The sequence below is a fragment of the Bombina bombina genome, chromosome 6, assembly GCF_027579735.1.
Source record: "Bombina bombina isolate aBomBom1 chromosome 6, aBomBom1.pri, whole genome shotgun sequence".
NCBI classification, from domain to species: Eukaryota; Metazoa; Chordata; class Amphibia; order Anura; family Bombinatoridae; genus Bombina; species Bombina bombina.
The window spans coordinates 689,587,147-689,603,198 of NC_069504.1; positions in this window are offsets into that span (position 1 = coordinate 689,587,147).

Genomic DNA, 16,052 nt, shown 5'->3' on the forward strand with positions numbered 1-16,052 from the left:
CAACTTTCTAATTTACTCCTATTATCAAATGTTCTCCTATTATCAAATCTGCTAGAAGAGTTTCCGAGTTGTCGGCTCTTTCATGTAATCCTCCTTTCCTTATTTTTCATCAGGATAAGGCAGTTTTGAGGACTAAATTTGACTTTCTACCTAAGGATGTTTCTTTAGATAATATAATTCTTTATGTCTCAATCCTAAGAGTTCTTCAGAGAGGCTTCTTCCTAACTTGGATGTTGTAAGAGCCTTTAAGTACTATATGGATACTACTAAGAATTTCAGCCAAACTTCTAGTTTGTTTGTTACTTTTCTGGTTCAAAAGAAGGTTAGAAAGCTTCCGTCAGTTCTTTGGCTTCTTGTTTGAAACTTTTGATTCCCAACTGGGCTTACTTTGAGGAGGGGCAGCTTCCACATAAGCTGATTACTGCCCATTCTACCAGATCAGTTCCCACTTCTTGGGATTTTAAGAAATTGACCAAATTTGCATGGCAGCTACTTGGTCTTTTTTTGCATAATTTTACTAAATTCTATCATTTTGATGTTTTTGCTTCTTTTGAGGCAGCCTTTGGTAGACAAAGCAGTTTTCTCAGGTTAATTTTGTTTGTGCCTGGTGATCATTTTAATTGCATAGAAAAAGAGAGAAAACATTTACCTGTTTCTTCTATGGATTCTATTAGCATTGCAGATTTAGTTTCACTGTGAAAAAAGGTGCCATTATTTCTCATTATTTGTGGATTCTACAGCTTGGCTTTTAGTTGCCAGGAGTAATGGATTGTTCACTCACCACCTATATGAAAGAAACATAATTTATGCTTACCTGATAAATTAATTTCTTTCATTTTGGTGAGAGTCCACGATCCATTTCTCCTGGTAATTACAGGAGGTAAAGATTCCCAAACCCAAAGAGATTTATAAAACCCCTCCCACCTCACTGGTAAACTAGTCTGACGTATAGCTAAACAAAAGAGGTAGGAAAAGAAATAAGAGCAAAATAAACAGAGCAAGGAAATAAGATGTGCACAAAAATAAACCAACACCAAAAGAACTGGCTGGGGTCTTGTGGACTCTCACCACTATGAAAGAAATTAATTTATGTTCACTTATGGTGCTTGCTGTTATAGACTGAGTTTACATGGTTGCTAATAATTCACAGTTGTAAAACAGTAAAAATATCACTTCTCAAATTCTCTCACAGGCTTTCGTTTTACATACAGTTTACATTTTTTGTATGTGCATTTAACGTAACATAGTAATATAGTAACATAGTAGATAAGGTTAAACAAAACACAGAAGTTCATTGGGTAATCTTTCATTTTCAATGTTGGCTAATTTGATTGCTTTTTACATTCCTTATGTATTTGGAATGTTTAATCTTCACTATTTTCTTTTAATAATTTAAATGCCCTATTGTTTTCCTTAATTTCTCTTAACACATTTTTATTAAGCTACATGCACTTGGATTTATTTATTTTACTTTTATAACCATGTTGAAAGTGATGATACATTATGTATATTCATTTAACAAAGTTTAAATGTTATCCATTTATCCTCTGTATTTTTATTCAAGAATACTTTGTCCCAATTTATGTTATTTAATGATTTCCTTAAATCATTGAATTTTTCTTTCTTAAAATTAAAAGTCTTAGTTGAACACTGCTTATGGAAAGTGATTTCAAATGTGACCATGTTATGATCATTGTTACCTAAATATTCTTTAAGTTCTATGTTTGATATTATATCTGTATCGTTAAATAGCACTAAATCCAATATAGCTTTATTCATAGTTGGCTCCTCTATTAATTGTGACATGAAGTTATACCTGAAAACATTTAAAAATCTATCCGCTAGTTTCGTTGGTAGTTAAAATCTCCGATAATTACAGCACTGGTATTATTAGCAGCCTTTCCTATTTGCATTTGTAGTTGAGTTTCCTCCATGCCACTAATGTTGGGGGGCTTGTAGCATGTTCATAGTAATATTTTTTTTAGTTTTTTTTACCCCCACTGTTTATTTCAACACACATAAATATATTTCCTTATTGTAGGTTTAAGGTCAAGTTTAATATGCATGCATATTCCTCCACCCCTTTTATTACTCCTGTCCCTCCTTTATAAAGTATAACCCTTTAAGTTAACTGTCCAGTCATGTGAAGCATCCCACCAGGTTTCAGTTATACTGATAATATCATAGTCCTCTTCTGCAACAAAGTGCTCCAGTTCCCCTATTTTACCCATCAACCTTCTTGCATTTGCTGTCATGCATTTCATTTTCATGTGCTTTCTGCTGCTACTTGATGTGCTTTCCTCCATACTTTCTAGTGTGACAGTTCCAAAGTGTACCTTCTGTCATCCCTTCCTTGAGATATTCTATGTGTGTCATATTCACAGACTGATCTCTATGTTCTATTATGTTTGGACTGACCCCCCCACTTTGCCTAGTTTAAAAGATTTTGTAAACGTGCTACCATCCTCTCCCCCAACACACCTGCACCCATGTCATTCAGGTGCAATCCATCCTTTACTGTACAAATTGTATCCAAGTAAAAAGTCAGCCCATTGCTGTAAAAAGTCAAAACCCTCCTTTTTATACCATGTTTTTAACCAGGAATGAACTGACCTTAGCTCCTTCTGCCTTACTGGGGTAGCACATGCACTGGGAAATTAACCATGTTCCTTTCCATCTTGTTTGTTGGTGACTGAGAGCTTTTGCACAGGTTTTTAATTTGTGTTTTAAATAATTGTTAGGTACAATGACTCGATATTCATATTCTTACAGTCATAAAAATTTGACAGGACAAACCTTGTTCTGTAGCATGGGGTTTGGAAACTTTGCAGATATTTTAAAGCTCATAACTTAGTGATTTCATGGTTCACAGAATAAAAACTGTTAAAATCCCATTATAAAAGATGAAATCAGTTAAGGCCACTTCTTTATTATATCATTTCATTTTCCACACTGTTGTTGGTTTTAAAAGAAAATGGAGATCAAACATTGTTGGAGTTATACATCTCAGCTGTGTTTGTAACTGAAAGATTGTGATCACTTTGTTATAGAAAAAATAGCCAATTCACATTTTTCCAATATAGTTTTTTTTTTTTTTTAAAAAGATTGGAATTGATCCAATAGTTATATCCAAACGATAGTGCACTAATAAAATTATTATTATTATTTTTTTACTTTTATGTCCCTTTATTTAAATTGAATGTAAAAGGGATATCATACTCAAAAATGTTTTATCTTTGAAATGATAAAGTATAATTTAAAAACATTGAAAACAGGGGCGAAACTACAGGGGGTGCAGAGGTCGCAATTGCGACTGTGCCCCCAAGGGTGTGGGGCCCAGCTTAAAAAAAAAAAAAAAAAAGTTGACCTGCAACTGCCTGCACTGATATCATGTGTGACATGATGCTTCACTAGTGTCTCTGACTACAGGGGTTAGTCTTTCTGTTTTACCCATTGGTGTTTATGTGTGTGTGTATGTGACTGTGTGTGTATTTATGCATGTATGTGTGTGTGTGTATGTTTGTGGAACCAGCAAATTACAGACCTTGTTACTACAGCATGGGGGGGGTGGGTGTAAACAGTGTCACTATACAGTACCACTATATACAGTACGAGGGGGGGGGGCTGGACCATGTCACAGACTACTGTGGTTACTTTATAAAGTACTGGGGTGGGTAGGATCAGGCCAGCCATCTCACTGGCAGATTACAGACTGTATCACTGACTCACTATATACAGTACTAGTGGGTTAAACAGTGTCACTATATACAGTAATAGGGATCAGACCATCTCACAGACTGTGGGCACAGGGTACCTCCTTTTGCAGGATTCCCATTTTTTTTCTGCGTTAAATGTAAAAAAAAAAAAAAGATATGTATCAAATTCACTTTTTTTGGGTGGGGGGGGGGCCCTTCTTAGATTCTTGCACCTGGGTCCTGTGGTTTCTAGTTACGCCTCTGGTTGAACATTTATTTTTGTTTGAAAATATATTTATAATAAATGCATAACAATAGTTAACACCAGTTTACATTTATTTGAGACTAATATGACAGTGTGTCCTATATTTGTACAAATTAACTAATGAGCATTAGCTGGTAGTATCTATCAACCAATGAGCATTAGCAAGAAGTGCCTATCAACCACAGAACATTAGAAGGAAGTACCTATCAACCAATGAAAATTAGAAGTAAGTACCTATCAACCAATGAGCATTAGCAGGAAGTACTTAAAAACAATACAAATGACACAACTGATACAGCTGTATTAGTTTTAAATTAAATTTTAACAGCTTTCACTTGGCATTATTGTAGAGAAAAAATGTCAGCATGTTTAAATACTATGCTTCCATATTGATGATAGAAATGTTTGAATAGTGTTCCTTTTAATCTCATAGACCTACAATATATTCAGTGTCTTAAATTCAGGCATGCAAGACATGCCAGTACCTAAGATGGTAGTGACCAGTAAGGTGGAAAGAGGGAAGAGAGCTGTTTGGGAGGGATCGGTAGGGATCAAGGGGGTGGGAGGGTAATCTCTACACTATAGCAAAATGCTGCCTTACAAGCTAACTGACTAACCCTTTCACTGCCAGGAATTTCAAATATGGTGCTCAGCTGCAGTTAGAGTCCTTCTAATTGCCAACAACTAATTGCAAAACCATGCATGTGTGCTATTTCTGAACAAAGGGAACCCCAGATAAGTTTTTACAAACATTTGTCTTGTGACTACAGTAGTTGTATGTAAATAATTTCAGTGAGAAACCCAACGTTTGCAAAACAGTTAACAATTTTATTTATATGATTGTTTTTGCTGGCCAAATAGTGGCATTAATTACACCAAAATGGGCTGTTTACAAATGAGTTGTCTAATTTTTAAATATATATAGTTTTCCTAGGTGAATACCTAGGAAACGGTATGATAGCAAAAATGCTAAATATTCTCTGGTACTTTTAGCAAGTTTGTCTCTGAAATTCCTGGTAGTGAAGGGGTTAAATTAAAATATGTAATTTATTGTACATCCTTAAACTTATATGAAAAAGAGAGTTTATATATTTTTGGCCAGTAGGAAAGAAAACCCCATCGGTGAGTCCTTCTCTACTACATTTAAGTAATACCAGCTACACACATAAAAAAAATAAAAAATCCCATGCTCACAAATCACAGTTTTAATGGGCTGATGCCAGTGTATATTTAAGCCAAATTTTACAAACAACAGAAAACACTTACCTGCCCAAACATAACAAAAAGGGTTTTTATTACCATATTTTGGCAAAAGTATTTAACCTTTTAAAGCCGTTATGACGTTCTATTCCGTCATAATTAGACTGGGCTTTAAAGCCGTTATGACGGAATAGAACATCATAGCTAACGGCTGTCCTGAAGCCTTCTGTGCTTCAAGGATTTAATCGCTCTCTGGAGGGCGTTCCTAGGATTGTAGGGACGCCCCCCAGATGCGATCCAATAATTGAAATCTCGCGAACGCATGCACGATCGCGTAGTTTCAATTTGCCTATATCGGAACAGTTGTTCCGATGTAGGCACTTTAACCCTGTCACGAAAGGGTTAAAGGACCAGTCGACACAGTAGATTAGCATAATCAACAAATGCATGATAAGAAGACAATGCAATAGCACTTAGTCTGAACTTCAAATGAGTAGTAGATTTTTTAAAATAAATTGCAAAGTTATGTATTTTTCCACTCCCCCTGTATCATGTGACAGCCATCAGCCAATCACAAATGCATATACGTATATGCTGTGAACTCTTGCACATGCTCAGTAGGAGCTGGTGACTCAAAAAGTGTAAATATTAAAATACTTTGCACATTTTGTTAATGGAAGTAAATTGGAAAGTTGTTTAAAATTACATGCTGTATCTGAATCATAAAGTTTAATTTTGACTTAAGTGTCCCTTTAAGCTCACCCACCAGCATCAAAGTAAACCCCATAGGTAAGCCATACCTAATATATGTCAATATGTTATGCATTTAAATCAGTTACTCTGTGCACTTTTGGTTGTCTCTGTGACCTATAAAGAACATCTCTTATGATATTGCACAGGAAACTAAGCACACATGTTTTGGTCAAATATGGGCAGAACCCTTGGTCTTTATTGCAATTTAGCAGGACCCAGATCCAAAATATCAATCTGATTAATCTATAAATAATGCTAGGCAGAACAATGTTGAAGGATCAAAGACAGCTTCTTATTAAATATCTTTTCAAATTGTAAAAGCTACTTTAAGAAAACCATTAAACTAATCATAGCTAATTTATACAAACCAATTCCATTAACACATCTACTTAACAAAACCTAGGCCTTTGCTTCTGTTATGATATTATAAATTAGCTGAGAATAGCAAACTAAAGCTTGTATGCATAACTTACAAGAAAGAACAGATCAGCATTATACTGAAGGCACATTTGTAAGTTATTCTAAAGTCCATTACTGTGCAAACCAGTGATGCTATAAACAATGTTGAAAAGGTGCTAAGAAATACAATAAAAATACTTGGCCTATTCCTTGCTGGAACTGTTGACTTTGAAGACCACTTAGAGATGCTGTGACAGAGACAGAGACTTTCAGATGACACAGGCAAGAAATTCCAAATACTGAGCGCCCACCATAAGTGGAATTAGGGAGCTGCTGAAACACTAGTAGAGTTGTTAATAAAGTGATGTCATAAGTTATCTTGGTCAAGGCTGAATTGGCCTACCTGGACACCAGGAGATTTCCCAGTGGGCTGCAGCAACTGGGGCTGGTCAGCTACAATTTAAGGTTGTGGCGCTACTGGTAAGGCAATGCAGCTGTATCCTGTCTCTTCAACCCTGAGCTATACGTCACAAAGTACTTATTTGTAAGTTTTATTTTCTAGACCATGTACCAGTTAAGTTAGAGCATGTCATTTTAAGACTAGCAACCCTGCACTACTGTGTGTTTAACCCCCCCACAAAGGGTTCAAACACATAGTAGAAGTACTACTGATAAACTGCAGAGCACTGCTGGTCCAGAGCGAAAACAGCGAGTGATCCAATGAGCAGTGCTAGTTACTCAGCTGGGTTGTGCAACTAGCGCTGCTGACTGGATCCTGAGCAGTACTTTTGCAGAGGGTTAAACACATAGTGGTGCAGGGTTTCAAGGGTTAAGGGGCCAATTTATTAAGCTGTCAACCAGCTTATTCCGTGCAAGCCTTCAGGCTCGCCGGAATCAGGAATTAAAAAGCAGCGGTCATTAGACAGCTGCTCCTTAAAGGGACAGTAAAGTAAAAAAAAATCTTTCATGATTTAAATAGGGCATGTAATTTTAAACAACTTTCCAATTTACTTTTATTACCAATTTTGCTTTGTTCTCTTGGTATTTTTAGTTGAAAGCTAAATCTAGGAGGTTCATGTGCTAATTTCTTAGACCTTGAAGACTGCCTCTAATCTGAAAGCATTTTGACAGTTTTTCACCACTAGAGGGCGTTAGTTCATGTGTTTCATATAGATAACATTGAGTTCAGGCATGTGAAGCTCCTAGGAGTCAGCACTGATTGGCTAAAAATGCAAGTCTGTCAAAAGAACTGAAATAAGGGGGCAGTTTGCAGAGGCATAGATACAAGGTAATCACAGAGGTAAAAAGTATATTATTTTAACTGTGTTGGTTATGCAAAACTGAGGAATGGGTAATAAAGGGATTATCTACCTTTTAAAAAACAAAAATTCTGGTGTTTACTGTCCCTTTAACTTGTCCGCCACCTCTGAGGTGGCGCACAGCAATCAGACCAATCGGATACAATCGGGTTGATTGACACCCCCCGCTTGCAGCAGCGAATGTGCAGGGGGCCGCATTGCACAAGCATTTCACAAAAAATGCTTGTGTTATCTATGTGCGTCTGTGTCGGGTTTTCTGCTCGTATTACAAGTTGAAAGTAAACACGACCGCTTAAGCACAATTGAAGTTAACACGTGTGAGGTTAGAGTCACCTCAGAGCTCTAGTAAACTATTTCACAAAACAAAAAAGGGTCACCAAACACATCAAAAAAACATTACAAAGTACAGCTACACTCATAATAACACTACCTAATACAAATTTTAAAAAAATATTTCTCAAAAAAGTTATAGAGGCTCAAATATGAGGTCTCAATGTGTTACTTTGTTTTAAAATGTTTAGAAATGGCTGATATATTATTTTGTGGCAAGTTTTAGTGTACCTGACTGTTCACTGACTGAAAAGGAGAACTCCCACTAATTTACTGATGCACAAGCATAGAAACCAAGAATGTTGAAATTTAAAGGGGCAGTAAACCTAGAAAATAATGTTAAATAATTCTGCACATAGTGCAAATTATATAACATTATCTTAGCCAAACTTTATGCAACATAATATTGCCTCTGAAATTTGATTAAAAAAGAGGGTTTTTCAGACCGCCGCTCTTGCTCTACTGAGTGGGTCTGGTTTTACCCCTGAGCGCATCTGGGCAGCTGTCTAGTCACAGCTCGGCCCAATCGCACCATTACACTCAATGCAGCTCGCTCCTGCTCTGTCTGATAGCGGGAGCGAGCTGCATTGAGTGTAATGGCGCGATCGTGCCGGGCTGTGACTAGACAGCTGACCAGATGCGCTCAGCGGGAAAACCAGACTCGCTCAGTAGAGCAAGAGCGGCGGTCTGAAAAACCCTCTTTTTAAATCAAATTTCAGAGGCAACATTATGTTGCATAAAGTTTGGCTAAGATAATGTTATATAATTCTGCACTATATGTAGAATTATATAACATTATTTTCTAGGTTTACTGCCTCTTTAAGTAACATTCGGGACCCAGCTGTATAGTAACGCTAGGCACATGCCAGTGGTGGCTAGTTGAGAACTCAGAAAGCAATTTGTAATATGATAACATCATTAAGAATTCAGCAAAATGCAGTAAATAAATAACTTCAAAATGATGATAACCTCCTTGAATGTCTTAACTATTTAAGGACAGAGGCGTTTCCCAGTTTTTGTTTTTACATGACACAGGCCATTTTGGCATTTTTTCTCCCATACATATTATACAACTTTTTTAGTAGACAAAAGGTGATTTCTTGTGGTAACCTATATGGGTATATAAAATAACAATAAATTGGAATTTAAAGGGACATGAAACCCAAAATATTTCTTTCATTATTCATATAGAGAATATAGTTTCAAAAAAGTTTCCAATTTACTTCTATTATCAAATTTACTTAGTTCTCATGTTATTCTTTGTTGAATAGATTATATACCTAGGTAAGTAGCGTGCACATACCTGAAGCACTACATGACAGGAAATAGTGCTGTCATCTAGTGCTCTTGCTAATGTATAACAAAACTTCTGTCATATAGTGCTGCAGACACATGCACACTCCCGAGCTTACATCCCTGCTTTTCAACAAAGGATAACAAGAAAATGAAGAAAAATTGATAATAGAAGTACATAGGAAAGTTGTTTTTAAAATTCTATGCTCTATCTTAATCATGAAAGGAAAATTTTGGGTTTTATATCCCTTTAATACTGAAAAACTGGGATAAATGAAAAAACATTTTTTAGCAGTTTTCTTTATCACCATTTCTACATAACTAGTGTAGCTAAATAACAATGCCTTCAAATAGATGAATTATATTGTCCTGATTTTAGGAATACCCCATGTGTCTAGGTTTCCAAGTAATTTATATAAAATATAGCCCAAATACTACAAATATGGAATAACTGGTTTAACGCTAAAATTTGCTATACTTGGACTGTAAGTGAAGCAGCGGTCACCCAGTTCAGAACTGCTGCACAAACGTATATATTTGTAGAAATTAACCACCTCAGGGTGGTTACCTAGAGGTATTTTGACAGAAAATGTTTAACCCTTTTATCACCAAGGGTAGAAAATAAAATTTAAGGATAACCCCCCCCCCACACACACACACCCACACACTTTATTAAAATAAAATTAAAAAAATAATCTTTATTAAAATAAATTTTTATTAAAAAAAATACACTTTATTAAAATAAATTTAAAGGATATGTCTTCAAGACAAGCCATTGTTAACAAACAATGACTTGTTCTTTTTGACATGTGATCACTGTGACGGGCTGTCACAATGATCACATGACCATGGGCAAGTGAGCCCGATACCAGTGTGCATTGTAGCATGCCAGTATGTAGGCTAAATGTAAGTATACAATTACCAGTCATTATCAGTGTAGGTTGCTGAATAACATTCAGCTTCCACATTTACAATTTTCAGTCTTAGGCAAGAGTGCTATTTATAAGTACTTTTTAATTTTTTTTTCTCTTTTGGTTTAATTTTATATATACAGATATATATAGGAATATCTATTTATAAATACTTAAAACATATTCCCCCTATGTGCAGAACATTGGAATGTGAAATAACAGTAAATACACACTACAACACTTTATTAAATATGAATATTATAATAATATGCTTAAAGATGTTTTCATCTACTTGACTGCAAATGGCTCATATATATATATATATATGTTTATATATAGTGATGTCGCGAATTGTTCGCCGGCGAATAGTTCCCGGCGAACATAGCTTGTTCGTGTTCGCCGCGGCGGGCGAACATATGCGATGTTCAATCTGCCCCCTATTCGTCATCATTGAGTAAACTTTGACCCTGTATCTCACAGTCTGCAGACACATTCCAGCCAATCAGCAGCAGACACTCCCTCCCAGACCCTCCCAGCTCCTGGACAGCAGCCATTTTAGATTCCTTCGGAAACTGCTTTCTTAGTGAGAGGAGGGACAGTGTAGCTGCTGCTGATTTAATAGGGAAATTGATAGCTAGGCTAGTGTATTCAGTGTCCACTACAGTCCTGAAGGACTCATCTGATCTCTGCTGTAAGGACAGCACCCCAAAAAGCCCTTTCTAGGGCTGCTTTTCTTTTTCCTGTGTAATCTAATTGCAGTTGTCTGCCTGCCAGCGTGTGTGTGTAAGGCTCACAGCGTATACTGTGCTCACTTGCCCAGTGCCACCACTCATATCTGGTGTAACAGTAGTGTAAATAATTTAAAAAAAACCTTTTTTGACTGTGAAACATCAGTCTGCTAGTGTAATCTAATTGCAGTTGCCTGCCTGCCAGCGTGTGTGCCAGGCCCACTTGCCCAGTGCCATCACTCATATCTGGTGTAACAGTAGTGTAAATAATTTAAAAAAACAAAACTTTTTTGACTGTGAAACATCAGTCTGCTAGTGTAATCTAATTTCAGTTGCCTGCCTGCTAGCATGTGTGCCAGGCCCACCACTCATATCTGGTGTAACAGTAGTGTAAATAATTTTAAAAAAATAAACTTTTTTGACTGTGAAACATCAGTCTACTAGTGTAATCTAATTGCAGTTGCCTGCCTGCCAGCGTGTGTGCCAGGCCCACTTGCCCAGTGCCACCACTCATATCTGGTGTAACAGTAGTGTAAATAATTTAAAAGAACCAAACTTTTTGACTGTGAAACATCAGTCTGCTAGTGTAATCTAATTGCAGTTGCCTGCCTGCTAGCATGTGTGCCAGGCCCACTTGCCCAGTGCCACCACTCATATCTGGTGTAACAGTAGTGTAAATAATTTAAAAAAATAAACTTTTTTGACTGTGAAACATCAGTCTGCTAGTGTAATCTAATTGCAGTTGCCTGCCTGCCAGCGTGTGTGCCAGGCCCACTTGCCCAGTGCCACCACTCATATCTGGTGTAACAGTAGTGTAAATAATTAAAAAAAAAAAAACTTTTTTGACTGTGAAACATCAGTCTGCTAGTGTAATCTAATTGCAGTTGCCTGCCTGCTAGCGTGTGTGCCAGGCCCACTTGCCAACTAGTGCCACCACTCAGAGTCATTTGTTGTAACAGTAGTGTAAATATTTTTTAAAAAAACTTTTTTGACTGTGAAACATCAGTCTGCTAGTGTAAACTAATTGCAGTTGGCTGCCTGCTAGCGTGTGTGCCAGGCCCAGTTGCCCAGTGCCACCACTCATATTTGGTGTAACAGTAGTGTAAATAATTAAAAAAAAACTTTTTTGACTGTGAAACATCAGTCTGCTAGTGTAATTCTAATTGCAGTTGCCTGCCTGCCAACGTGTGTGCCCGGCCCACTTGCCCAGTGCCACCACTCATATCTGGTGTAACAGTAGTGTAAATAATTTAAAAAAAAAAAACTTTTTTGACTCTGAAACATAAGTCTGCTAGTGTAATCTAATTGCAGTTGCCTGCCTGCTAGCGTGTGTGCCAGGCCCACTTGCCCAGTGCCACCACTCATATCTGGTGTAACAGTAGTGTAAATAATTTAAAAAAACAAAAACTTTTTTGACTGTGAAACATCAGTCTGCTAGTGTAATCTAATTGCAGTTGCCTGCCAGCGTGTGTGCCAGGCCCACTTGCCCAGTGCCACCACTCATATCTGGTGTAAGAGTAGTGTAAATAATTAAAAAAAAAATATTTTTTGACTGTGAAACATCAGTCTGCTAGTGTAATCTAATTGCAGTTGCCTGCCTGCTAGCGTGTGTGCCAGGCCCACTTGCCCAGTGCCACCACTCATATCTGGTGTAACAGTAGTGTAAATAATTAAAAAAAAACTTTTTTGACTGTGAAACATCAGTCTGCTAGTGTAATCTAATTGCAGTTGCCTGCCTGCCAGTGTGTGCCAGGCCCACTTGCCCAGTGCCACCACTCATATCTGGTGTAACAGTATTGTAAATAATAAAAAAAAAAACTTTTTTGACTGTGAAACATCAGTCTGCTAGTATAATCTAATTGCAGTTGCTTGCCTGCTAGCGTGTGTGCCAGTCCCACTTGCCCAGTGCCACCACTCATATCTGGTGTAACAGTAGTGTAAATAATTAAAAAAAAAAAAAAAACTTTTTTGACTGTGAAACATCAGTCTGCTAGTGTAATCTAATTGCAGTTGCCTGCCTGCCAACGTGTGTGCCTGGCCCACTTGCCCAGTGTCACCACTCATATCTGGTGTAACAGTAGTGTAAATAATTAAAAAAAAAACTTTTTTGACTGTGAAACATCAGTCTGCTAGTGTAATCTAATTGCAGTTGCCTGCCTGCTAGCGTGTGTGCCAGGCCCACTTGCCCAGTGCCACCACTCATATCTGGTGAACAGTAGTGTAAATAATTAAAAAAAAAAAAACTTTTTTGACTGTGAAACATCAGTCTGCTAGTGTAATCTAATTGCAGTTGCCTGCCTGCCAGCGTGTGTGCCAGGCCCACTTGCCCAGTGCCACCACTCATCTGATGTAACAGTAGTGTAAATAATTAAAAAAAAAAAAACTTTTTTGACTGTGAAACATCAGTCTGCTAGTGTAATCTAATTGCAGTTGCCTGCCTGCCAGCGTGTGTGCCAGGCCCACTTGCCCAGTGTCACCACTCATATCTGGTGTAACAGTAGTGTAAATAATTAAAAAAAAAAACTTTTTTGACTGTGAAACATCAGTCTGCTAGTGTAATCTAATTGCAGTTGCCTGCCTGCCAGCGTGTGTGCCAGGCCCACTTGCCCAGTGCCACCACTCATCTGGTGTAACAGTAGTGTAAATAATTAAAAAAAAAAAACTTTTTTGACTGTGAAACATCAGTCTGCTAGTGTAATCTAATTGTAGTTGCCTGCCTGCCAGCGTGTGTGCCAGGCCCACTTGCCCAGTGCCACCACTCATATCTGGTGTAACAGTAGTGTAAATAATTAAAAAAAAAAAAACTTTTTTGACTGTGAAACATCAGTCTGCTAGTGTAATCTAATTGCAGTTGCCTGCCTGCTAGCGTGTGTGCCAGGCCCACTTGCCCAGTGCCACCACTCATATCTGGTGTAACAGTAGTGTAAATAATTAAAAAAAAAACTTTTTTGACTGTGAAACATCAGTCTGCTAGTGTAATCTAATTGCAGTTGCCTGCCTGCCAGTGTGTGCCAGGCCCACTTGCCCAGTGCCACCACTCATATCTGGTGTAACAGTAGTGTAAATAATAAAAAAAAAACTTTTTTGACTGTGAAACATCAGTCTGCTAGTGTAATATAATTGCAGTTGCTTGCCTGCCAGCGTGTGTGCCAGGCCCACTTGCCCAGTGCCACCACTCATATCTGGTGTAACAGTAGTGTAAATAATTAAAAAAAAAAATGTTTTTGACTGTGAAACATCAGTCTGCTAGTGTAATCTAATTGCAGTTGCCTGCCTGCCAGCGTGTGTGCCAGGTCCACTTGCCAAGTGCCACCACTCATATCTGGTGTAACAGTAGTGTAAATAATTTTTTAAAAAAACTTTTTTGACTGTGAAACATCAGTCAAAATTCTGAGGACATAGTTGACTTTTTAACACAGGACACCCAATCTTCTATAGCTTCCGCTCCGAACCTTGATGCACCATCCTCCTCCAGCTTATCTTCGGGCACCTCTCAAGTTACCACTCGCCCGCCTGCCGCCACCACCAACACTAGCACCACAGCCGCTTCACTTGATCTGTCAGAGGAGGTTTTTACAAATCAGTTGGAAGAAATGAGTGATGCGCAACCATCATTGACAGAGGATGTAGATAACAGTGATATGTCTCAGTCAGGCAGCATTACAGACATGGACGTATGGTGTGATGATGATGTTGTACCCGCTGCTGCTTCCTTTGTTGATTTGTCAGATACAGGTGAAGCGGTTGATGATGACGATGCGTCCGTGGATGTCACGTGGGTGCCCACTAGAAGAGAAGAAGAACAGGGGGAAAGTTCAGATGGGGAGACAGAGAGGAGGAGGAGACGAGTTTGAAGCAGGGGGAGGTCGTCGCAAGGAGCTAGTGGCACAGTCAGACAGCATGCATCGGCACCCGGGGTCAGCCAGACAGCACGCCAATCAACGCATGCTGTTGCCACCACCAGAATGCCGTCATCGCAGAGCTCAGCAGTGTGGCATTTTTTGTGTGTGTATGCCTCTGACAATAGCGATGCCATTTGCAACCTGTGCCAAAAGAAGCTGAGTTGTGGGAAGTCCAACACCCACCTAGGTACAACTGCTTTGCGAAGGCACATGATCGCACATCACAAACGCCTATGGGATCAACTCATGAGTAGAAGCAGCACACAAACTCAAAGCCGCCATCCTCCTCCTGGTCCAGCATCTTCAGCCACGTCAACCACTGCTGTCCTCCTTGCCCCCTCTCAACCATCCGCCACTCCGTCTCTCTTCCGGAGCAGTTCCTGCTCATCTGCCCACAGTCAGGTGTCTGTCAAGGACATGTTTGAGCATAAGAAGCCAATGTCACAAAGTCACCCCCTTGCCCGGAGTCTGACAGCTGGATTGTCTGATCTCTTAGCCCGCCAGCTTTTACCATACAAGCTTGTGGAGTCTGAGGCGTTCAAACAATTTGTAGCTATTGGGACACTGCAGTGGAAGGTACCCACCCGAAATTTCTTTTCACAAAAGGCAATTCCCAACCTATACTCGATTGTGTGAAAGGAAGTAATGGCATGTGTGGCACACAGTGTTGGGGCAAGGGTCCATATGACCACTGATAGCTGGTCTGCAAAGCATGGTCAGGGCAGGTATATCACCTACACTGCGCATTGGGTAAACCTGCTGACGGCTGCCAAGCATGGAATCCATGGCTCTGCAGAGGAGGAGTTGGTGACACCGCCATGACTTGCAGGCAGGCCTGCTGCCACCTCTTCTACTCCTCCTACTCCATCCTATTCCATAACCTCCTCGGCTGAGTCCTCTTCTGCTGCTGCGTCTTGCTCCACATCAACGGCACTCCCCCAGCTCCGCAGGTACTATTCCACATCCCGGATACGGCATTGTCACGCCGTCTTGGGGTTGACTTGCCTGAAAGCAGAGAGTCACACCGGACCAGCACTCCTGTCCACCCTGAACGCACAGGTGGATCAGTGGCTGACTCCGCACCAACTGGAGATCGGCAAGTAATTAATTTGGTGGCGCCATTGAAATTGGGCAAGTTGATACATGTGCCGTGCATGGCACATGTGTGTAATCTGATCGTACAACGCTTTGTGCATAAGTACCCAGGCTTACAGGACGTCCTGAAGCAGGACAGGAAGGTGTGTGGCCATTTCAGGC